Source organism: Bemisia tabaci, chromosome 1, assembly GCF_918797505.1.
Source record: "Bemisia tabaci chromosome 1, PGI_BMITA_v3".
NCBI lineage: Eukaryota > Metazoa > Arthropoda > Insecta > Hemiptera > Aleyrodidae > Bemisia > Bemisia tabaci.
The window spans coordinates 30,399,827-30,425,899 of NC_092793.1; the positions used below are offsets into that span (position 1 = coordinate 30,399,827).

The window sequence follows — 26,073 nt, forward strand, 5'->3', positions numbered from 1 at the left end:
AGAGTAGAGTCAAAGTGGAAAACCATATTCATAAATCTGTCAAAATATGCGAATAAGGAAAACCTGTCTCTCTGTTTTGATTCACAAAAAAGTGCCACTTTGCTCTTCTGTGCTTTCTTTATAGCTTTATTTTCGTTGAAATTGTACTAAAGTTATTAGTATTTCGCATTGAATACTTATTTTGAAGTTTATGATACGTTTTTTATCAATCGAAGCATCTCTGAGAATACCTCAACTTTGTTTTGTCAATTTTTATATCATAACTTTTGCAGGTACTTTTATAAAATCATTCTTAAAAAAGAACACTGATACTGATTTCCGTTTTTAAACAATTTTTGGCATTTTCCAAGTCCAAATTCAACACTCAATTCCAGCAGAGTAAGGTCTGCACACTGGAAGGGGGGGGGGGGGGAAACGCGGACTCATTACAGCTAAGACAAATTTTTCTCTTCCAGACTCTGACTGCGCTAAGGAAAATAGATATTGCCTATAGAAAAGGACTTATCACAGCCTGTGAAATGTCATTTTTGACTTTGGACATTCACTTATCGTCATTACATTTTTCTGCTTCAAATAGTTAAAGAAATCACTGTATGACAAGTAATGCAGCAGGACCAAATCTTGCCACTAGTGTTTCTTTTCTTTCACTAAATAATTTTTTTCTCGATGTTTAAAGAGTACATCAGCGCTCTTATTAAGACAGCTAAGACTCTATAAAAATCTGCAGAGGCAAAGTTAGTGATCGAATTATTAGATAGTAAGGGCTATTTCAGGTGATGTTTTGGGAGGTTCCTTATCAATGGTATTTGTTTTAGAGGGTTTTCGGGGATTCATTTTCAAGGTCCTTATGGAGGTCCGTTTTTGGGGTCTTATCACGGGACCTTTTCAAGGGGCCTGCTTTAGTTTCCGCTCGAATTTCCTCTCCACTAATTTTTTCCTGCCCCTTTATCCCTCCCCTCCCACCATTTTCGTCTCTCAATAGCAATAAGGAAAGAATGTTGGCTTTACCGCTTCTTGTTATGAAGAAAAAACAGATCATATCGTCTCGGAGCGTAATCTTGTTCGTTTAATCCTTCTTAGCCGGCTGCTGCGTCAGAATTCTTATTCAATTACAAGAAAGCGGGCAAATTCGATGCTGCATTAAGGAGGAAATAGTATCCCAGGCAAATATGGGGACGATACTATACTTATTGCATTACGTAAAAATCGTAGGCGGTTCTACGAGGGTGTCAATGGGTGCCTGGTACTCCCTATAGCAAAAAATACTGAGAAAGAGGCTTTTGCTGAAATGCGAAGGTCGAGGACTAATCATAAAACAATGGGCAACAAGTTGATAGTTTTATTTTATAAATTGTTTAAATTCTTTTACTTTGCTTTACTATAAATACATTACTTCTAAATGATGTAGAATGTATGTAAAAAACACCAGATTACTAGCTGCCATCACAGATTCTACGCATTTACTAATGTTACTCCCCGTTGGTGAAATCGTCTGGTCCAGGGACAGGGCAACTTTTTTGCCCCGTCTGTGGACTTACCGGTCAATCTGTTCGTTAATTTTAAATGCACTCCATACCAAATGAATTTTACAATTTATTCGTTTTAATTTCTTTCGCATTTGTTTTTGATACAAAATTATCATGATGAATAATGAATTAATCCATCAAAAAAAAAAAAAAAAAAAGGGGCACTCAATGAAAATATTCATCAAAGTTTGAACTTATTTCAAAAGCTGGAAATTAGAATTTCCACGATAGTTAGCTGATCAGAGAGAGACATTTTTTTGTATGGAAATGATCAGGATGACAATGATTTTCCTACACCTAGGTACTCTGTTACGCGAGTGTTTTATCTAACGCAACGTCAACGCCCGCACTTTTCTACCGAAAAGGTGAGAAAAGCAGGAGCGCCTTCAATTTTTGAATATGCAACACGCACATCCGTAGAACACGAATAGTTGCATCAAGGCGCCGTAATCAATTAAATCTAGGTCTCGTGAGGAACATTCGTCGATTAGCGAATGGATTGCGTTTAAAATTAACGACTGCTCCTCTCGTCGTAATTTTCAGACTTTTTACTGGTCAGTCCGTGGACTCATTTCACAGATTGGATAAGAACATCGGCCAGTTCGCGAACTTGGCAATGGGGTGGCCAGTCCACGGACTGTAAAATGAAAAATTGAATTTTTCAAGATCTATTTTACTTCAAGGTGCTCATAAGTAGTAAGAAATAACGAAAAACAAGCATGAGAACAGTTTTGCTGGAAAATATCAAGAAATTTCATGGCAAAGTGAAATTTTATGACAAGATCGAGAGGTTTCTTTTTTCTTGATTTTGCCTTATTTTCTAATTTTCACGAATGCCAAGATATAGTTCACCAAAAATCTTAACTTGAAATGAGAGCAGAACTCGAAAATCAGTATTGAACCCGACGGTCGAACTTACGGGTATTTTTTATGTAGTTATTTAGGTATAAAATGAAAGGAAAATGTGTGATCTTGTGTTACTTTCAATAAATGTGTGAATTGAATTACAAACAAACTTATGATAACCCATAGGATTGAAAGATGATACATCGAGCTACAAGCTAAAAGAACAAGAAATGCAATATACTAAATCACATCACATGATGCTACAACTCCAAGCAAGAAATTGCCAAAGAAAAGATGACAAACAAACTTACTAAACACCAGACGATTCGAACCGTGTTATGGATCTTCTTCCATGGCATCCCCATGTACATATCTCACAGCTGGACCTTCCATTTTTTTCTCTCAGCGTTCATTTGACATTCGTAATCGTCAGGTTGTTTTCCTGCCCGGAATTTGACACCCTACAACGACGAAACATTGCTCCCGCTCGGCTGGGCCGGATCGGAAAGCCCTCGGTTTTCCCTCGGCGAATCGCTCAATTAAAATGGCGCACGTTGGCCCGAAAGTGGGTCGTCACTCATGGCTTTGTTCTCAAGTGTATAAGGCCGCAAGGGATGAAATAGTATCACCAGCGATCATCATCATCTTTCCGCGTCTGGGCCTGGAGCGTCCCCGAACCCTTCTCACCCGCGACCCACCCCTCCCCCCGACCCCCGGACTATCTCGTCCGGTGAAATATGTTATGCACGGGGCACAGGGGGCGGGGGCCCAAGTGTTTTCATGCAACTCGCACGGCGTGGCGTGGCGTCGGCGGCGTCATCTCTAATTGAATCACATTTCTTTAGGCGTTTATCCCTTGTTCCCTCGCGCTCTCCTCTGACGCGGCGAAACGCCATCCTACCATGTCACTCCATGTCTCCGCTTACTTCCGCGCCGCGCGCGACGTCCCTTCAGCTGCGTTGCCGGATTTCTGTCGTTGCTCAGCGGACGTATTCATGCTGAAAGGAACTACCCTAGTAGCAATGACCTTTAAACTCATTTTAAAATAAATCTTTAGGAACTGTCTAATTGTCCGTATTAGGTGACCGTTTTTGGCTAATTTCTCATGGAAAATTGGACGTATTTCTATCAAACGGAACTATGTGCATTATGACGTGAGCCTTGTTACGCACGCATTCTTAAGGATCTCAGGGCTCATGTCTTAATGCACATAGTTCCGTTTGATAGAAATACATCCAATTAACGAGAGGTAGAATCGCATTAAATTTAAGGTAAAAGAGATTCGTAACCTTCTTTTTAAACATTTTTACTGTCGTAAAACTAAAGTTAATGTTTCAAGAGGTGTTTTTTAAGACTTTAAATTTTACTTGCAAAGTAGTCAAAATTCTTTTCCTAGTGGAAGCATTTTAACAGTTCTTTTGAAGAATTGTTTTTTTGAATCGAAGAGTTTTTCAAAAGTTTTTTAAAAGTCGTTGCTGCTAGAGTAGAGACGGGTGGGAAAGATGGGGGAAAGATGTGCTCCAAAAAATGACATGGAAGTTAGTTTTTTACATTGAGCCGCATGAAGGGATGAAAATTCTTAACTTTGATTCGCCGATCCCACTCCAATTACCGTGTCGGTTAAATTTGCCTAAACGGAAAATAATTGCTAAATACACATCTAGAATGCAAAAATCTGCATAACAACTCTGGATTGTTGATATAAACTCTTTGGCTGTTAATTAAACTTCGGTAGGATGTTACATTAACAGGTGGAGCGATCTTATCAACATTCTGGAGTTGTCGCGTAGATTTTTAACATTCTGGATGTTAACTCAGTAATTTGTTCTCCCGCGCGGTCGGTCTGCGTAGATTGCCGAAAGGCCGAAGGCTGTAGTGTAAATTTGACAACCGAGCTTTGAACATTATCGTCCGGACGTTGCAGAGAATGTAGGTAATCCTTTCAGTCGCCCCTCGCGTAGACGCGTCATTTTTCCACCTCAAATGTTTAGCTAAGAGTAACAAATCTCTCCACGCACGACACAATGTTTCTGTGCCGTTTTTCACAGACAATCCGGAGGTAATGATTGGCGCATAACGCCCCCCTCTCACGCCCCTACACCCCTCCCTGATGCGCAAAAAACGAGACACGGAATCATAAGTATTCATACTAATAATTACCTAACACTGCAAACTTTTTAGACGTAGGAAAAATATTTGCATGTAGTTCTCTTAGTCTAGTGAAGATTGATTTTTTAAGAGCTTAGCTGATAGCGAGCGGTTTTTTTTTTCAACTCGCTACCAGTATACTAGAATACTACTGCTGCCTGCAGAGATTCACTAGTGTCAGCTCATTGGCAAAATGGCGGGACAAAGCCTCAAATTTTAAGAGGATTAGCCATTTATTTCGTTTTAAATGTTTTCCTCAAAAAGCCATGGAGAGTATAATTAATTGTTCTCTTTAACCGCTAAAAAGTGAGGTTAATTTTTAAACCGAATACCTCTCACCTTTTCTAATTTTATTTGGAATTTAAAAAGAAGAATAAGAAAAAAACTTTGCTTTGATGTTCCATAATAATATTTACGTGATAGTGGTAGTAAAATGGTTAAAATTCGCGTTCCATTTAAAAAGTTAATTGGTTGATTACTCCAGACTGTTCTAACGTGAGAAGTCAAGCGATTAGGATAAAATTTAATATTCAGAACTCAAAGGGAATAAAATTTTAAAAAATCGTAAATACTTCAGTTTCATGGGAAAACACGTGTATTAGCGCTATTCAAGGGGGATGGCAGGTGAGCACACTTGGAATCGAGTGTGCAGCACACATTCATATTTGTCTGGAAAACTATTCGTAGCTAATTTCGATGCAAAACATGAATTTCCGATGTGGATCTAAATTTTGGACCTAGATCAATTTCGAAATTCGCACCTGGAACATTTATTGCCACCCCGGCACAAATAAATTTGTGCTCAGTACGTATAAATCGGTGCTGGGCATGAATCAAGCTGGTGTTTGACTATTACAATCCGAGTCTCTACGCGGCATGAATAAATCTGCCAGTACAATCCAGATTTACTTGCGTTTGTGCCGCACGTACCTTATTTTAGGTTTACAGCGCTTATATTTTTTTCTAGTGTTTCTAGCGCGAAGGTTGTATATACACACACGTACGTACATTACATCGTATATTGTACTTGCACACGCGACTGAAAACTAATGTTCTTTGATGACACCCTTTCCCCGCGCAGAAATTTAGAAGTGGAACACAAATTGGCAAATTTATCTTTAAAAATCGGCATCTTAACCAATACGCTACAGGTAATTTTTGTATTACTTTTCATGGATATGTTTCAAGAATTGTAGAAGTTTCTCTGCATATCCTTAAACGGTAACTAATTTAATTCGATGGTACATCTTTAGTATTTAATACATGCTCTGTATAAAATGTAATTTGTAATTTGTTTACAACGCCGATGAATGCACTTATTTCCAAAATTTTTATGTGTTCCTTTTATGTTTGTTCACAGATTCATAATGGGCGGATGATAACTTATTCAGAAATAAGAGGTAAGCTACCCATGATTTCTCAACATTGCTTGCTATTACGGATCGATAGAGAAATAATTAAAAACCATTGAGTAAACAAAGAAAAAATTGTCAAAATGTGCTCAGGACGTTTTGAGATTTGGAATCACAGCAAACGAGATACGGTTGACTAAAATTCAAAACCGTGTATCTTCAGTGCGGTGTTTCAAAATTTCCGCTCTTGTTTTATTTTTTTGCAAAACCAATCTAACTTAATAGCACGAATTTAAACAGCTTATTCTACGGACAGAGAAGAAAAATCAAAAAAGTTTTCAAGAAATTACGTTGACTGGTTTTTCAAAGAAAAAATAAAGTATAACAGGAATTTTTCGATCCGACGTCAGGAATGGAGGTACTTACGTGGTTTCGCACATGCCATCAATATGTGATTCGGTAGTCTCACCATCGTTCTGGGTAAACGACGAAGTATGGAATTACTCGTATAGAGAGGAAATTGCCGCTCTATAAGTATCCCTTAATGCCTCTGAAAAATGTGTGCACATCCTCAAAAGTCCTTGATTCGGTAAACATGCGTAACTCCTCCAAAAGCCCTTGAAAGCTCTCTACTTCAATTTTTAAAGAACCATCATGATACTTGCCGACGAATGACTCTGTGATGGCTGGAATAGTCTAGTTTTGAATTGGACCGCGTCTAGCAGAAAGGAACGAAACCAACCACTCCAATTAATGCCAAATTTAACTGGCCAATTTAATTTTTTGCAAGAGAACGTTTGTGCGGATTCCTCTAAAAAATTTGAAGAATTTGCTTTGCAGTAAATTGCAGAAAATTTGCCGAAATTCGCAGAAAAATCCACCTAACCGTTTTCGTCTAAAAAATTAAATTGATCAACACACCTCAAATTAACACCTACCTTGAGCTCTTCTTCTTATGCAAAATTTCGCGAGAAACACGATGGTGCCACTGGTTTTCACTGAAACAAACTCCAAAGCTTTAAAAAAGCTCTCAAAGTTGAGGCCGCAGTGGAGGGAATAGTCCCACGCTATCATGAGAGTCCACCTCTATATCAAGACAAACTCTTTATGCAAAGATAGAGAGGAAATACATTAGCGGGATTGCCGTGTTTTCAGCTTTGGAGTCTTCCAACAAAGCGTCAACCCCGTTAACTTATTTGCTCCCTATCCTTGTATAAGGAGTTTATCTTGATACAGAGGTGGACTCTCACGGTAGCGCGGGATTTCCCCACCTTTACGGCCTCAACTTTGAGAGCTTTTTCTGAACTTTGGAGTTGGTTTCAGAGAAAACCAGTGACACCATCGTGTTTCTCGCAAAATTTTACGTAGGAAGCAGTGCTGAAGGTAGGTGCTAATTTGAGCTCCATTGAGCACTTTAATTTTTTACGTGAAAACGATTGTGCGGATTTTCCTGTGAACGGGGAATTTTCTGCATAGTGCAAAGCATATTCCTGAAAATGTTTAAAGGAATCCGCACAAACGTTTTCTTGGGAAAAAAAATAGCTATAGTTAAAGGCAATAGGTATGGAGTGGTTTGGTTCCTTTTTGCTAAACGCGGCGGTCCAATTCAAAACTAGACCAAGCCAGCCATCGCAGAGTCGTTCGCCGGCAAGTATCATGATGGTTCTTTGAAATCAAAGTAAAGAGCTTTCAAGGGCTTTTGAAGGAATTACATAATTAGCGAAATCAAGGTCTTTTTGAAGATGTGCACACATTTTTCAGAGGCATTAAGGGTCTAAGGGATACTTATAAAGCGGAAAGAGGTTGTTCCAAAAACGCCGATTTTGGCCCCCCCTTGGATTTGGCCCAAACTTTGCTCAGATGTTGTACTAAGTGTCCCCAATGCTTGGGCAAAATTTCAGCCCCCTCGGATAATTAGGAGGGAGGGGGCAGGGGGGCAAAGTTGCAATTTTTTTAAAACTTTAAAAATCGATATCTCGCGAACGGTTTGAGTGTAAGTGTTGCGGTTTGCGCTAAAAAATGTCAAAAAATATTATCTACAAGAATATTAATGCTGTTTGCAAGGTTGCGTAATTTATCGCGGTCATAAATCGATTTTTTCGATTTTGAAGGTTCGACTTTTTTTCGTTTTTCGTCTCTCCTCTCTTTGGAATCGTTGCTACGTGAATAAAAACCTGTTGATGCGATTCTCCATGAAATTCTGCATCTACCACACTTTGTTTGATCTTGGGGAAACGATTCGTTCGTGAGTTATAGCGATTTTTCTGCGCGTTATCGGTTACGCGCGGGCGGCTTATCGGCGGCGCTCCATCCCGCGCGGGCAAGGCAGAGGTTGTTTCACCGCTAGGGCCTTATATTCATGCTGTAAGCTGTAATTAACGATATTTTCTCCTCCCCCCACCCTTCCCCTGCAATAAATATTTGTTTAATACTTCGTTATACAGGGTATCCCAGACCACCCGTAACAGGTCTTTTTCTCGGTTGGTTTATGTAGTACGAAGTGGGGGCCGCGGGATTGAATAGGGAATTGACCCTAAGGAATCCGAATTTCATGGTCCCGAAACCCCCCATGCCCCCCTTGGGAGGTAAAGAGCGGGTCACGATCCCCAAAGTCAGGAGACATTGTGCCTCCCCCTTTTACCCCCCGAGGGTGGCTAGGGGGGCATCGGGACCATGAAATTCGGATTCCTTGGGGTCAATTCCCTATTCAATCCCGCGGCCCCCCACTTCGTACTACCTAAACCAACCGAGAAAAAGACCTGTTACGGGTGGTCTGGGATACCCTGTATAACGAAGTATTAAACAAATATTTATTGCAGGGGAAGGGTGGGGGGAGGAGAAAATATCGTTAATTACAGCTTACAGCATGAATATAAGGCCCTAGCGGTGAAACAACCTCTGCCTTGCCCGCGCGGGATGGAGCGCCGCCGATAAGCCGCCCGCGCGTAACCGATAACGCGCAGAAAAATCGCTATAACTCACGAACGAATCGTTTCCCCAAGATCAAACAAAGTGTGGTAGATGCAGAATTTTATGGAGAATCGCATCAACAGGTTTTTATTCACGTAGCAACGATTCCAAAGAGAGGAGAGACGAAAAACGAAAAAAAGTCGAACCTTCAAAATCGAAAAAATCGATTTATGACCGCGATAAATTACGCAACCTTGCAAACAGCATTAATATTCTTGTAGAGAATATTTTTTGACATTTTTTAGCGCAAACCGCAACACTTACACTCAAACCGTTCGCGAGATATCGATTTTTAAAGTTTTAAAAAAATTGCAACTTTGCCCCCCTGCCCCCTCCCTCCTAATTATCGGAGGGGGCTGAAATTTTGCCCAAGCATCGGGGACACTTAGTACAACATCTGAGCAAAGTTTGGGCCAAATCCAAGGGAGGGCCAAAATCGGCGTTTTTGGAACAACCTCTTTCCTCTCTACACGAGTAACTTCATACTTTGTCGTTTCTCGCGAAATTTAACATGAAAGGCAGAGCGTAAATCGCAAATTCAATTAGTGAGGACGAAAACACACCAACTTGATAACTCGAAAATGCTCACTTTTCATTAAAGATAGTCAATTTTCACAAAGGGCATTGAAGTTACCACATCTGTTCCAACTTGGACATTTAAAGTGTCCTTAAGTATTTTCCTTTAGGCACCAAAATCTTTTTCTTAGACTAACCTCTTCACCTTCCGTGCAGTTTTGTGTGTATCTTGATTATTTTCATTTCACATTCGAGTTGGTGTGTTTTCGTTCTCACTGATTCAATTCCGAACACATGCAAGACCTCCATTAAATTTGGCAATGACCGATGGGGCTTGGTTCTTTTCTTCTTAACGCGGTCCAATTATCGCGTGAAACTTTCTTAATTTCCCCCAAACGAGTAATTCGCATCGGCTATGGCGAGTCTGGAGGCGGTCACGGTGCGGTGATCCCTGGGCAGTGGTGGACCGCTTCTCGCTTGGTGTCGTCGCGGCGTCGCGCGTAATTAATTCCTCCGGGCCGCTCCGGTGCGGCGCTGCGCTCCGGATTTGCGGATCTTTAATTTGCGAACTTTTACAATCAGTCTAACGAAGATTGATCATTCTCCGGGAGTATGCACCGCGGTGCGGCGTGTCCTGTCGCGCCGCGCCGCGTCGCAGCCAAGAACAAGGAAACATTTTTAAAAAGAAATCCGCCCGGAACCCGAGTAAATTTGCCACGAGCTGAGTCCGGAAAATTTTTAATCAAGTTTCCCGTCGTGCCGCCGGGGAAAATTCCAGATTAAGATCCCTGGGAATTCCTGTCGGGATCGGCGTCGGCGCGGGATTTAATTAAAAAGTCCCCGGATGCATCAGCGCAGTTGCTAGATCTTGTCCACGAAAAAGGCATCCCATTTCTCATTTTTGATTGATATGAATTTTTTCATGTTTTATTCGACTCTGTAACAATGGAACTTCTACTAAGATCCTTCCAACTTGAGGTTTCCTCAAAACGCACACCACGCGTTTCAAGACAGTTTCAAGGCGGAAATCTTAATATTTACAATGTCAGTCTACATTAGAATCTCATTGGAATCACTTTGCTGTCAAGGAGATATACTGTCTTTGGCTCATGTATAAAGTCACCTATCTGCAAACGAAAACTAAGGGCCAGTATGTTGTTTATATAATGAGCAAAAAATAGTAGTTCCTTACTAACAAATGCATGGGAAAATAAGTTTTAGCGGTTATCCCCTAAAATTAAAGTACGAAGCCAATGTTTTAGATGATATGGAGTTTTCCAATTAATTATGGTTGTACCGCAACATTTAGGTTAGTAACTTAATGCATTGGGGTACCACCACAATTAATTGGAAATCTCCATGTCATCCAACAGCCGCTGCCCGCGTATAATCCAATTGATCTTAAAAGTTTCACACAAACTGATTGCAGTAGACGCACGGGTTGTAAGACAGTAAGGTGGAATTTTCCAACTTACTGTAAAAGTTTCAGGAAAGGTTTGTAAGTAGGGCAGAATTCTAAAGGATTTTGACCATCTTCCTGGCCTGTTAATTTCCTGCAGAAACGGGAATTTTTGAAATAACATGAGTAATTTGAAAACGCCATTTACATTTTAAAGTCCATACCGCAGTTCAGATTGCGTAGTTTCTTGCACCCGGGAACACTCTTTTCTTCGTTGTTGGCAACCAGGTCCGACTAGCGAGAGACGTAAGAAACCTGAACCAAAATATACAATCCCGCAAACTGTTTATGATTTTCTACACTGGTGAATCCAGTCTTCTAAAAAAATTGGGGTTGCTTTCTTGTTCCATGTATTTAGAGGGAAAACTTATGCTTTGAAACCGCAGATATCTCGGTGAGAAAAATTGATAAAACTTCGCAAGATTGTTTGAGTTTGTTTCAGTCAAAGCCCGATTCCTGGTCAAATCCCGAGAATGTAGAATAAAGAGGATAATTTTAGGGAGGGGGGAGGTATTGATGCAATGGACCTTATAAACCACTTTTTCTCAATGAGCCATTTTTTCCCCTTTTCTGCGCTTTTTCTCTAAAGCAGCCGATTCCATTTCTTTTACGCTGTGCCTTATTAAGAACGAATTGGCAAGCTAGCATAATTCTGAATCCTGCCGGGATCACAAGTTTTTGTTGGACATCAAGTTGTGTCTCTCCACTTAAGTACATTACGATTTGCAACAGGTGCTCAAATCCGGAATACCTACAACGCCTGTTTTCCTTACAACCCCTCTGGACATCTCGCTCCCTCCCCGGCTTTGTCTGTCTTTTTCCTTAGTTTAAATTCAATAAACTTTGAGCACAGTGGAAGTAATAACGGATGCAAAGATACTGGAAAGTTTACTGGGTTAAAGTCATGATTATCCTCATCATTCAACCTCCTACCTTTTCACCTCCACCCTTGTGCAAATGAACTACGTACCTTTAAATTGGTCTGACGATGAAGTCACTGAAACTCTGTCGGATCTCCAGAACTTTCATGGAATTTTAGAGCATGCATACTAATGGAGAATTCGCCCGAAAATTTTTTATTGCTTCATCTGAAAGTGCTTAAAGAGCTGATTTCACAGTATTTTTTATAATTTTCTTCTGATGTGGGAAATGCTTTGAGAATAGATTTAAAAGTGAGAAAATGCACCGCCTAGTGACGTCATCTAGCGGCATTTCCCATTTAAACACATGTATTTTAGCAGAATCGGTTATTTTGTCATATTTCCACTATTAATTACTCAATTTATGAATTAAGGGTATTTCCGTGTTCAGTTCACATAGTAGATTCCTTTTTCACACGAGATTCATGTTCAGACCCTTGCAAATTCTCTATTCAGATATGTTCCATCGTTAATTTTACATTTTAGCCAGGAGGAAGAAAGCGGGCTCCATAACGTTTATATTTTATCAATTTTTACGTTTTTTTAAAAGTCCAAATTTAACGATAAATGCTGCAAGCACTGGGAAAAAAACATTGGATCTAGAGTCCCGGCTCTCGATCACATTGACAAGAAAAAATACTCTTGATTCAATCGGATTTTTGCTTGAATCAAAACGAAATTCGCTTAAATTAAGAGGCTTGGTTCTTGATTTAAGCTGTAGATTCTGATTGATTCAAGAGTACTTTTTCTTGTCGATGTTTTTAAGAGTCTGGACTCTAGATCCAATGTGTTTTTTCTCCAGTGAGGGTGATTCTGGCAAGGTTTAAATAGTACTTGCAAACCTTTTCTTATGTCCCGTCTGAATCGCATACAGATCGTTGAAGATAAGGGTAGGATAGGAGAAAGAGCAGGCTCGACGGAAGGGACTCGAGTTGCTCCTCAGTCTTCACTCTGCTCCGATCAAAGCTGATGAGCTCTCACATTATTAACACTTTTGATTGATTAGCGGGTCGACGAGTGATGGATCTGTGAACAATCCGCCCGAAAGCTCTTCTCTCGTCGTGAGAGCATAAACTATTCATCCTGCTAACAGACTTGATTTCCTAATTGGGAGTAGACTGAAAGCACAAACATCGTCGTTTCTGCCTCTTTTACTCCCTCGAATTTGGCTTATTATACGCTCAAATTATCTCTTGAGGTAACTTTTCGCTCGCTGAAAGGGCATTCAAAAGCACAGCGCACTATAAGATTTGTGTTTTAGGATTTTGACTACGATGTCTGTCAAGATTTTCAACTCTTACTAACTTGAATACTTTTAAGGAGCCGTGGGTGGAATGCGCAGAAACCCTCCAAGAGGAGATTTAGTATCAGCCGGAGATGTAACAGCAGCCTTTGTTTTGTCAAATTTTTGCGATCAGCATTCCAAATTTTCCTGGATATGATTCAATTATTTTCCAACAGGTAGTGTTGAGATGTTCGCGTCCACTTTTTCCAATACATCCGATGTATTTTACCTGAATTAGTATTCATTTAACTCATAACTGAATCGTATACCAAAAAGAAGTGCGCGTAAATTGGACGTTTTATTTTCCTTAGTATTTTGGTGCCGAGAATAATGATACCGATACCATTGCTCCCTTTTTTTACTTTTTTTTTTAGTTTTGAAGGATTCTCATGCACTGATCTACCGTGAGGAATATCGAAATTAATCATTTTCATATGCAATTCTACGTTCTATTCCCAACAATTTTGGAAGAGTAGTAGCTTTTTTCTGTCAATTTTCTTTTTCTTAATTGCACTATTCTTTTTTTTTTTTTTTTTTTTTTTTTTTTTTTTAAAAAGAAATTTTATTTAAATATATCGTAACTACTACAAGTGTTTCTTGTATCTATCTACGTGGCTTAAAACTAAAACTTAACAAACTGCATTAATTTTATATGTTAACGTTAGATAATACTATGATTATCTAAAAGAACAGGAATTGTAAATTCTCTGCCTTCTTTCTTAAATGTATTATAACATAAAGGTTTTTAGTTTAATGGTTTTGCATTCTTCCTTTCACCCTCATTCACACTCCATTCACACTCCATTCAAACAGAAAATTTAGAGTTAGATTTAATAATTGTTATTCAACATATAGAAGAATAAAGGCAGGAGTACCGCAAGGATCATGCCTGGGCCCATATTTATACAATATCTTCACTAGCGACATCCCAAAACCGAAGAGGGGCTTTATCGGCACTTTTGCAGATGATACTGCCTTAGCAGAAAGAGACAAAGACATATTTATCTCCAATCATAGATTACAAAAAGCTATCGATGAAATGGTTGAGTGGGTTTCTGACAATGGCGCCACGCTCAACGCATGTAAATCTGCTCATACTGTTTTTACAAATAGGAAAATACCACAATTACCAGTTCTCATAGAAGATGAACAAGTTCCTTACGTTACAAGCGCTAGATATTTAGGAGTTTATTTAGACTCTAGACTTACTTTTAAAGATCACATCAGAATCAAGGTGAAAGAATTAAATAAAAAGTATAAAAAAATGTATTGGTTGTTAGGCAAAAGATCAAAATTGTCAAAGAAAAACAAAATTTTGCTGTATAATCAAATATTAAAACCTATATGGCAGTATGCTTCACAACTATGGGGTTGTGCAAGCAAATCTAATATAAATAAGGTAGAAAGATTCCAGTCGAAGGTTCTACGAGAAATTATTGGAGTACCATGGTTCGCACTATTCTGTGAGAGCTAATTTTACAGACTAAAGTGTCACCCTACTTAAGATTTCTGTTATTTTTTTCTTTATCAAATTAAGAGAAATTTGGTAAATTTCAGCGATCTCAGAGTGGGGAAATGCAAAGTTATTCAGTTGTGCGCTGAGACCGAGGAATCGTGGAAAAGAAACGGAGGAAGATGTAACGAGCTGCAAGAGGTGAACCTGTCGGGCTACGAACTGTCGCGGGCGGAAGAGACTGGAAAATTCTCGACGAGCACCGGAAAAAGAGATTAAAGAAAGATTATGTTTACTTCTTTTTTTCGTCACGAGCAAAGATATTTACTTGAGTTTTACACTAATGAAAAAATTTCAGGAGAGAAATCATTTGACGGGGAGCATAAAACTCTTGAGGTGACAGACTCCCGAGATGCGATGAGACTCTCCACGCTCCGGATCCAAACGAAGGGGGGGGGGGGGGGTGTTGTGATAGAGGATGGGCGTGGTTACAGGGTAAGCCCTTTTTACTGTCATTAAAAAGAGTGCGGCTCAAGAGGAAGCCCCCGGAATTGCCGCGCCGAAGGGCTTTTCCCTTGTAAGTGTTGGGCAGGTTCCGAAATTAGGTCCCCGCCACAGTCAACGCGGATTGTGTCCGATAAATTGGGTTTCCTTATTGGCAGTTGTGTCGGTGCTGCCGCTAAGAGGAAGAACGCCGTATGGCCCCTCCAAAGTTGCCGCCTCCTCCTTTGAAAGAATATGAATTTTAAAGAGAACTAATGAATTTTGTCTTTGATTTTCCCGGAGATTTTGAGTTCGCATTTTAGTCGTCTACTTTTAGACGATTAGGGAAATTTTTTTGTTTTTTTTTGGGGGGGGGGAGGGGGACACAATTCTTATCAGACGAATTTGACAAAATTTGATGGGACCGCGTTTTTTTCAGTAGTCTGGTCGCACGTGTAGTAGTAGTATTTAGTCGTTGTAGAATTTACAGTATTTATTTAACAGTGGTGCCTTACTGCCTCAGCAACTTCGGCTACGTGAGCCCATCCGGGGAAATCGAGCTAATGTGCCGGAAAAGCTAAAAGAATAAAAATAAAAAAAATTGAAAAATTGAAACAAAAAATCAGGTAAGCCCGACAAGTGGTTCTAAGTTTTCTTAAAGCGCCTCAAAATCTCGACGTAAATTCAGTTGAAGGGTAGCTAAGTGTATATGAGGAACAGACTTTCAAAAGCCCGTTCAAAATTGGGTATAAGTCCAAAAATAGTGAAGCTACTCTCAGTTAGGCCGCCTGACGCGCCTCACAAGATCAAAGTAATCAGCGCTAGCTGTTTGCGGCAATTTGAAGGAACAATTACATGTTTGGAATGCGGCTTGACGAGCCATCTGAACGCGCCCTCGGAGACCCATACAAAACTATGGAAACCGACTATCCTCCTCTCTTTGCTCCTGATTGCTGGTGGGGCACAGAACTCAACGTTTGCGGAACACTTGCACGTGTAATCGGAGAGGAAAGCTAACAGCCATTTTCTCCAAGCTTTTTTAGCTTATTTAGCGGGACATAAGTCAGGTTTACTGACATATTTCTCTTTCTCCCCCCCTTCTCCCACTCTCTCCCCCCTTCCTCCTGCCCCCTTTCTCTCACCTCCTCCCGAGGTGAACCTAATGGACCACTACACGGAAAAAACGAACTTAGGGTTGGGACCTACATGTTAGTGCTGGGCACTAACGAGGGTTAGGTCAAATGGAGCCAGCAAGTCAGAGGAGTGCTGGGCACTAAACAGCTCGAGGCTGGGTCACTAAGGAAGAAGTAGTGTCAAGCCCTAAAGTGACTTTGGAGCGAGCGTAAAATATGAAACGCCTCCGCCGGGGATCGAACTCGAGATGCGCCGGTGGAAGCCCAGCGCGGTACCACCAGGCTATCGTGACTCCGACGCCTCATGTGTGAATTTACACCTGTTAAGCGCAACTACGTCTCGCGGCATCTGATTAGCACTACTCATGTTCAGTGCTCACCTGTACTGCCTTCCGGTGTTGAGCTGTACAGCGCTTAGACGCCAGCCCTCAACTACTCCCCACTAAACGGCCAGTAGTGCTCAACACTAGTCTTGTTTTTTCCGTGTAGACAAGGTACGAATTCAAGCATTCTGATACATGTTTCTTAATTAGAATTTCACGTAGAACACGATTCGCGCAACGAAAATTACTGAAACTAACTCCTGCCGAAGATATTAACCTTTTTATTTCACATTGGTTACGCGGATTTTGAACTGCCCGCTCACAAGAAACTCAAAGCTCTACGTGAGTCAAATCGCGCACTACAACAGTTTCAGCAAGCCTCTTAATCGAGCACTGTTCATTTCCCACCATGTGTTGTTCAAATTATAAGCAATTTGCTATAGCTGAGCCAAAGCGACATTGTGGTTGCCAGATTTTCATATCGCAGAGACTGTCACGATAATATTCAACGCGCGATATGAATCGCGTAGAGCATTGAGTTTTATTGAGCGGGTGGTTTGAATTCACGCATCAGGAATCATTAAATATCTTCGTAAGGAGTTGATTTCGGTAATGTTTGCTGTGCGCATCGTGTTCTACGTGAAATTTTGATTAAAAAACATGTATCAGAATGCTTAAATTCGTACCTTGTCTAGTGGTCTATTGTCAGCTTGCGCGGGGTGCCTGCGAACACTCACTTAGAAAATGCATGATATGAAGTACGGAAACTATGCTTTAAGCTGTGCTTTGAAGTTTTTGTGTAATTTTACAAAAAGAGTCTCTGCAGTCAGTTGCATTCCATGTGCGCAACAGGCACATTCCACCCGGGAGATAGGTGAAGAGAGAGAGGGTTGACTTTTCTCGCATCAACAAATAACCGACATCGCGGTGCGAGAAGGTATTAGTGGGGCGGATTAGCAAGAAATACTCCTAGAATCGTGCATTTCCGGATAAAAGCATGAAACTTCCAGGAAGTCTTCTATACCTTTCAAGAAACGAATTTAGCCTGGGTGCCCAGTTTTTTAGGGCCCCGGGGGGGCTGGGGGGCGGGGGGAACCTAAAAATCATAAAATTCAGGTTTTTGGCGAAAATTTGCGTTCACGAGTGCATAATACTGACAGAACTTGCACAGTGTACCACTTTAAGACCACTTCAATACATATTGAAGCAATTTCACCCACAAACCCCCCCAATTTTGACCGAAAGTACGTTTGGGAGGGGGGATTACCTTTGATTTGAGCCCCTGATTTTCTTGTAAAATAGGAATGCGTAGATAAGGCTCATACCAACTAAATAGACTGTACATCATAATTGTGAGTCGCCGAACTATTTCAAAAGTGATAAAAAAGTCGTCATGGCCCCCCAGGGGGAGGGGGGAGGGGGGGGGGATCAAGCAGAAGCGCAAACGCACGCTGCTTGAAGGCGGCTTGGCGTCGGGGGTGTGCGTCATGACATAATGATAATGTCTATGTTGTACTGCATTTTTTCATTTCTCACTTCCGATCGTTTTTTCATATCATGCTCAACGATGGAAGGAGGGGGGGGGGGGGCAGGGCAAATTTTTAACCCCTTCAATAGAAAATCGTAAACAAATTATTTAAAAAAAAAAATCGGAGACCAAAATGATCAAAAAAAGAATTTGCAAAAACATACCGTTCCTGTAGATCATTATTGAGTACGCTCCTTCTCTTGTTTTGATTACAAGTCCTCGTTGATATCATCAGTATAATTTGCAGTTTCGTTTCCCTCATCGTCATCATCAGTGTTGTGATTTTCCATGTGTTCCGTGCGTTTGTAGCCGTTTTCACAATCTTCACACTTGCATAGCATTGTACACTTCAACATCGCCTTCTTACATTTGCAGCGCTTAGTATTACAACTTTTGCAGCCGCAACTTAAAAGTTCTTGACAGGCTAACGATGCCTCAGGAAGTAAAGACCAATTAGGTGCCCATTCTCCATCACCAGCTGCAGTCCACCCCCAGATTGCAGGATCGGGTAGCTCCTGTTCTTTTTCTAGACACTGCCCCCAACAATATCCTGCCTGATAGGCGCATCGTAAAACATGCTGAATCAAAGCTGCTCGTGTGGGCGGCAGTCCATCAAAAAACCGACTTTTTTTCGTGAAAAGTTCTTTACGGCACTTATTTACGGAGGTTTGAGATGAGGTCTTATCATACATAAGCACGACAAACTGTTCGATGTCACACATTAAAGTTTCGACGTCTTTGGGCTTGTTCGATAGGACTTGGAATGCAGTCAAGACCTCGGGGAAATTATTTAAGGTTTCCCAAGCCGACTTTTTCCCGTATTTATTGAAAGCTGAAGTTGTATCGGATCCGGTAAAAGCATGGAAGAAGGGTAGAGCTGCAGCTTTTTCAGGTCCAATTTTATTGAACACCCGATGGATTGGAATCAATTCAAAATCCTTTCCAGTTCCAAAAGCTATCCACAATGCCTCTAAGTTGATATCAGCAAAGGCTGCGAGGGATATGACTATAACATCCGTGTCCACAGTCCTGATAATTATTGATTTATGCCCAGCTTGACTAGCTTCTTTGGCATGCAATAACAATCTTGTATCGGCTTCCTCGTGATTGCAAGGTTGGAGACCTGGGTGCAAGCAATTGAGTCTGCTACAACGAATTGTTGGACCTGCAGTCGATATAATTTCCTTACCAGCCCTACCAATAATTTTCTCTGAGATCAACGAAAACAGCTCTTTTTTATTTTCGTTGTTCCGCAGGAAGTTTTTCCAGTCTCTTGGAACGGGTGTGTTTAGGCAAACTTTCCGACGTATGCCTGCACCTCTCAGCATTCTGGTTCCTGCTTTCAAGCTACTATCTCGATAATCATCCCATACGATATCAATACGGTTATAGCATCAGGCCATTCATTTACAATTTTGTCAGAAAAATTTTCAACATAATCATGAAAAGTTCTGGAGTCCTTAGGGACATGTAAGTGAACAATTGCTGGTCCATCCAGTATAACGCATGAAGCAGACGGGATTTCTTTTGGAAATTCAAAGTCGCATTCATTTTTTAAACACTGACGAATGTCTGATTTTGTGCCTTTGCGAATCTGCCCAAAATCTGATAGTGAAGGTGGATACGGTTGGTTTTCGTGACTAAAAAAGTCATCTAAATCGGAACCTCTCTGCTGACAAACAATGTAAAGCCTAGAAAATAAACTTGCATCGCTCTTGATACTTTTCATCGACAGTTGAGATTTATTTTTCACTTTAGATTTTGGCCGGAACAAGTTAACATCATGTTTTTTCAATGGTGAAAAAACTGAATCCGTTCCTTCAATCAGTCTATCTCTGACAAAATCCTCAAATGCATTGCTTCCATAGTCTCGTAAAGCTTCCAATTCTGCAACCCCTGTACCAGAAATTATCAGTTTATTTTGCAAATTCTGAAGCTCTTGATTAGGGCCTTCAAACGGATTACCGGCATCGTCGATAGTTTGTATTAAAGCTTGGACATGTTTAAAAAATAAAGACTGAAATGCAGCCGAGGATTCGTGATGATCTTTGTCCTTGTCGGTGCTTTTGGAAAGCTGTCTGAAACCTTTTTCAAACTCCTGAATAACTCTTGAAATCTCTGGCCCAGCAACCATCCATCGTCGTAATTCGTCAGAATTCTCTGTCAAACCAACAGCACCTCCATCACCTTTGACCCTGGAGTTACATTGCTCATGAGCCTGATCTAAGGCCATGGCGGAAAATTTTCTCCCGGAAATATTAGCTGTGAATTTTCCATTTAAAAATTCGGCGTGAATTGAGGGATGTAGTCCTTTTAAATTTACCATATCTCGCAAATGAACCGGTAGCCATCTTGCATAATTGTAATGATTAAATGTAAAAAACCACGAGGAAATTTTCGTTAAAGATTTTATGTAAAGTTCAAAATTGGAGCTCCGCAGTGACGTCAGAAATTCGAGGAGGCACTCTTCCAGCTCAATTACAAGACTCCAAAATAAAAACTGAGGGCTTGACTCGCTGTACTTATTGTCCCATTCTTTAAATGAGAGGAGCTCATCAGTTTCATTCTCAATGTTTTCCTTAAAATCTACAACATAATTCGAATATGCCTGTTTTTTCAAAACAAATAAAGCACATAAGGTAACTTGATGTGCATGCCTCGTCCTTTTTATATGATGCACTTGAATGAAAGATTGTGCACGACCGGATGATGTTATTCCGGCTTCGACGAGAGTCTCCACCCAGCCACTGCCATCTAAAAGATCTCCAAGAACATTCAGAATGGCCTTTTCAATGTGTAAGCCACCCAACATTACAACAAATTTATCCTCCCCAAATTTGTCCGGAAATTGCCATTGCAATTGCTTTGCAATGGCAAAAAGTGGCTCGTCACATGTCATAATGGGAATTTGACCCTTGTTCAGATATTCAGTGCTTTCTGATGCAATTTTCATTGCATGAGCAATCATTGCCGGCGTATGCGCCACCTCTGAAAACATAGGTAATAGCTCGCATGTTGTCATGTGCGTAACTGATGTGTTATTTTCAAGCAAAAATGTTGAGTTAAATGAGCCCCAAGAAACATTTTTCGGTGGATTTGAGCTAATTAAAAGTTCGGTTTCTACTTTATTTAGCCAATTATTTGTTGTTTCGAAACTTTTTCCCTCCTTAATGGAGCTGACGGAAAAAAGGTGATCAGATTCTTGTGTGAATTTGGTATCCTCTTTTTTTAGAAAAAGAGGGGATACTGAGGTATATTTCTTAGGAAGGAATGGTATCTTCTTTGAAACCGGGCGATCTTTAATCGTAACCTTTTGCTCAATTTTTGGTTGATTATGCTCATAATGTTGCTGTAAAGAAATTGCTGTACCATGAAAACAACTCTTGGCCGTTGTAGAAGAAGGATTAATGTCTATGTTATCCACAGCACTTGTGACAAAAACTCCTCTCTGAAGGTATGGAGAGCACACGACACCCTTTTCTTGGAAGTATTCGATCGCTTGATGACTTAGGGCAGAGGAGATTTGTAAAACTCTGTCGTAAGAAATACCAATGCCAAATCTATGCACAATGTCAATTAAATCTCTCTTCCTCGTTTTACAATGAAGCATTAATGACAAATAAACAGGGAAAGGAGTTTCTGCAGAACTCTTATGCCGCAAGGCGTTCGATTTAGTAGGATCAGTTTTTTTCATATTGAAAGAAATCAGTTGAGCTAAAGTCAAAGCCTCCTGCCTTGAATGATTTTCAGCCTGCTGTTGACAGTTAGGACCGTACAGTAACATTTTGACGAGTGCCAGTAGCAAAGGAGGGACACAATTAGCTTGCGATTCATCGTCTAAGCTACAAACTTTGACAGACTGAGCCTCAAAAGATTGGAGTCGAATTTTCCTGATGAGCTTTCCCACATTGATCAAATCTGATTCACTATCAAACTTGCAAGCCTTACGCAAGGCCTCGCCAACATCTTTGTTAGTAGTAATAAGAACATCGCGACCTTGGTTGAAAGCAGTAAGTCCAGGAATTACTTTCAATAACATATTTTTCACTCGAGTGGAATGCACAAATTTTCGCAAGCCGGTTAGCTGCTCCAACCTATTTTCAAGCAATGTCACCAGTTTTTTCAAATTAAAAACAGGAATAGTAGTGCTTTCTTGCTCAAGAATTAAGTCTTGAACGTAAGATGTCAGCTCCGCAAACGCAATAGCAAAACTATCATCTTCTGAATCATGCCGGTTTTCCTGTCTATCTGCGGAACGTTTTCGATTATAAAATCGAGCTAAGCATTCCAAATGGTACTTAGCTTCAATAGCGATAGCGTCGCCCTCGCTAATTTTCGCCAAGATTTTTTGATCCTGTAAAATTTCGGCGAATAATTTAATTTTATCTGACAACTCTTTAGTTTCAATTGCATGCAAAGTCCCGTCTTCTTTCTCACAAAATAAACAATTATTCTTATCATTTTTAGTTTCATCCAAAGATCGCGTAAAATGAGCCGTACTGGACGCTTCACTTTTATACTTCGCGCGAGCAACTGAGTTGAGGTGTCTTTGCAATTTATATTGCGTAAATTTAGCACGGCATTGTTTATGAAATTTCGCCTGATTTTTAGTAAAATTTTCCACTAATGATGACTCACCACTCAATCCTTCAATATCGATGCTACATGGCAACACTTGAGCCTTTTGAAAAGCTTCTAGGTCAGAGGCAAGAAGTTTGTAGCCCTCTCCAGTCTTGCGCGCTGGACAAACCAGTGATTCGTCAGAGTTTTCTTGACAAAGTATACAAAGCTCCCAATTTATGACAGTTTTTTTCTTAGAGGGATTATCGAGAGCATCGGCTAGGACAAATTTTTTCTCCATTTTTCATGAGTTTCTTTTAACACTTTCAACACTTCACAGATACACTTTAAAATCCACAGTCACGTGTTTTTTTACACTAATTGGAAGTGTCACAACCGCATTGACGAAAAAGCGATCACGAAAACAGACCACGAACGCGGTAGCAAATAGACTGAAGCATTGGAAGGATTTGCCTGGGAACATGAGCTCACGACACGAACATGCTGAAACGTGTCGAGACACGTCTCAATATGCTCATATTGCTCAAATAGCCAAAAATGTCATAAAAAGCAGGATACAGAGAGTCCGGACAAGCAATTTAATAAACAAAATAAACCATGGCGCCGCGCCGCGCCGGCGCCTACGTCCAACGTGCGCTTACGCCTCGCTCTCTTCCTGCTACCCTTCCCCCCCCCCTAAATGGCCAGAATGAACTTTTTTTCACTTTTGAAATAGTTCGGCGACTCACAATTATGATGTACAGTCTATTTAGTTGGTATGAGCCTTATCTACGCATTCCTATTTTACAAGAAAATCAGGGGCTCAAAACAAAGGTACTCCCCCCTCCCAAACGTACTTTCGGTCAAAATTGGGGGGTTTGTGGGTGAAATTGCTTCAATATGTATTGAAGTGGTCTTAAAGTGGTACACTGTGCAAGTTCTGTCAGTATTATGCACTCGTGAACGCAAATTTTCGCCAAAAACCTGAATTTTATGATTTTTAGGTTCCCCCCGCCCCCCAGCCCCCCGGGGCCCTAAAAAACTGGGCACCCAGGCTAAATTCGTTTCTTGAAAGGTATAGAAGACTTCCTGGAAGTTTCATGCTTTTATCCGGAAATGCACGATTCTAGGAGTATTTCTTGCTAATCCGCCCCACTATATATGCAAATCAGGATTTGAACCGCCAGCGAGACAAAAACGTTGTCGGTCGAAATACGATAGGAGTGTACTGCCGCGCTAAGAAAAAGCGCCTTATGAACCTTCGTCAGTTGCCAAATTTCCTTTGCCTAAATACGAATTTTCCGGAAAATTCGTGAATATTTTCCGTTTAATTTTTCAGAGAATTTTCTTCGTAATTAGATCTAAATTATCCGGAAATTTTCACAGAAAATATTCACAAATCTTGAATGTCCATACGGCGTTTTTCCCTAGCACGGCAGTGTATCAGTCACCTTCATTCGCCGTGGCGCGAAATAGAATTTCAATTAATAGCTGTAGTATGTAAGCCCATGTTCGGAATGTTGTCGATCTGCCTTGGCAAAGATCATGCCCAAAGACCAGCAGGTAAGGTGTAAACTGAGTAACTCTCCTGGTATAGCCTAACACAGAAAGTTGTCACCTTTTAATAGATGTGCCAGATAATCATACGTTGTGACAAAGCAATGATAATATTTACTGATACATTCTATTTTGACAGTGTAGGAGATTGTACCAGAAAAAATGTAGGAATCATGTTGAATTGTATTGCGCCCTGGCTGGTTTATACGTCGCGGAAATGAAGTTTAAGATTTTTTTTTTTATTTTTTTTTTTCAATTATTTTAGGTGTTTTTTAGAAAAAATTACGAGTTTTTTTTACAAACTCGGTAGAGAAAAAAAAACCGATCAATAGAATTTCGTTTGATCGAGAGAGAGGTGAATAAAACTAACAGAAAAAGGATAATTCTAAGCGGAAATCTATCAAATTTTGTTCGGAGATGACTTAAAATGGGAATCAAAAAATTCACGAAAGCCTGAAATTCATTGACGAATCAGAGGGCGGAACTTTTTTTGTAGTAAAAGGATGGACATGACAATATAAGCTCTACAGAGGTCTTCTATTATTTGGATGCTTTAATTAACGACAACTCTAATGCATTCCTGAGGAGGTGAGAAAACCAAAATGCCTTCAATTTTGAACATGCAACACGCACATCCACGAAACACGAATAGTTGCATCAAGGCGCCACGATCAACTCATTGTCAGTCTAGTCATCGTATAATGGATACGCCTCCACTATTTGTATGTAACATGCATTTTCTTGATATTAAAAATACAAGCAAAATTAAACTCATTTTCCACTAAGAACTTTTGAGGGAAAAAAAAAGAATAAGTCGTAAAATTTATCTTCGTAAATTAACGAAGAACTACCCAAACCTAACATGAAGAATAAATTAAAAACAAAAGAGCAAATTAAGAGTCAGCTCAAGTTCAAACCAAAAAAAAATTATTTTCAAGGTATCGATAACATATATTAACATGGAATCCGATCTGGTAGATAAGTATGAAAAAAAATCGCTACCATTAGACGTTTTGTCCAGTTTTCAGAAATGAACAAATAATCAGGTATCCCACCTAGCGTAATTTCGTGGTCCAATCTCGTGTAATCCCTCGTGACAATACAATATTTGGGTCATTATTCGAAAATGTAGAACGCTTTCATCTGTAGATAATTACCGGGATATAGCGGACATTTTTTCAAAATAGATCCGAAAAATTTCTATGACGAAACACTAAAAATTAAGGAAAATTACGAGTCTGTATCAGTACCCTGGAACCAAATGCACTTCACTCATTTTTTTGAAAAGATTGAGTTCTTTGCATTATCTATAAGCTTTTACATTAGCTTTAAATGATGTTCAAATTTGAATCGCAGGGTTACCTCTTCTTTCCCCCTTCCCCCCCCCCCTTTTTTTGAATATGCAAACCTAAAAAGGAGTTTACAGAGGCTTCTTGGAGGTTATGAAAAAGGGTTGGCTGGAAGATCTTGAAAAAAAATGGTGAAACCGTATGATAAAATGGAATAAATCACGAAAGAAGAGTCTTAGCGCATATAAATCTCTTGAACTTGGCGGATCCATCTCGGTTGGCCTTTGTCTTCCGCAAGTAATTCAAACCATCCGAATCTGAACTCGTGAAATTAGAGGTGTTGTGGAGTGCCTCATTTGGAATAAGACTAAGATTTTAATCTTGCAGGTGTGAATAATTGAAAAGTTCAACCACAACTCCGCGGAAATTAATTATTCCGTTTTTGCAAAAGTTGATATGTTTATTTAAGCGTCGCCTCTTTGGAGGAGTTTGATTCCGTCAACACTTTATGATGATGCTATCAGTTCAACTCAGAAGACTTGTTTTCTCGTGTTTTATTCAAGGAAAGCAGTGTCTTTTGAAAGTAATACCTGCTCTTTGCAATGGATCCTCGTCAGCCTACCCTTTTAGATTGTGACTGAGCAGCATAAGAGGTAGAGAGACTCATTAACGTGGACCATATTTAACCGAAAAATGATTCTCTCCTGAAATGTGTCGAGAATAAC

General features: G+C 40.1%; 1 protein-coding gene across 2 annotated transcripts in view; it reads left to right on the forward strand.

Moving 5' to 3' along the window:
* Pde9 (phosphodiesterase 9) overlaps positions 1–26,073 on the forward strand; it is a 238,454-nt gene that overhangs the window by 73,435 nt on the left and 138,946 nt on the right. For both annotated transcript variants that reach the window (XM_072299564.1, XM_019057583.2), the window contains exon 2: positions 5,881–5,920. The gene's annotated coding sequence lies outside the window, so the exon portion shown is untranslated. The remainder of the gene's footprint in view (positions 1–5,880; positions 5,921–26,073) is intronic.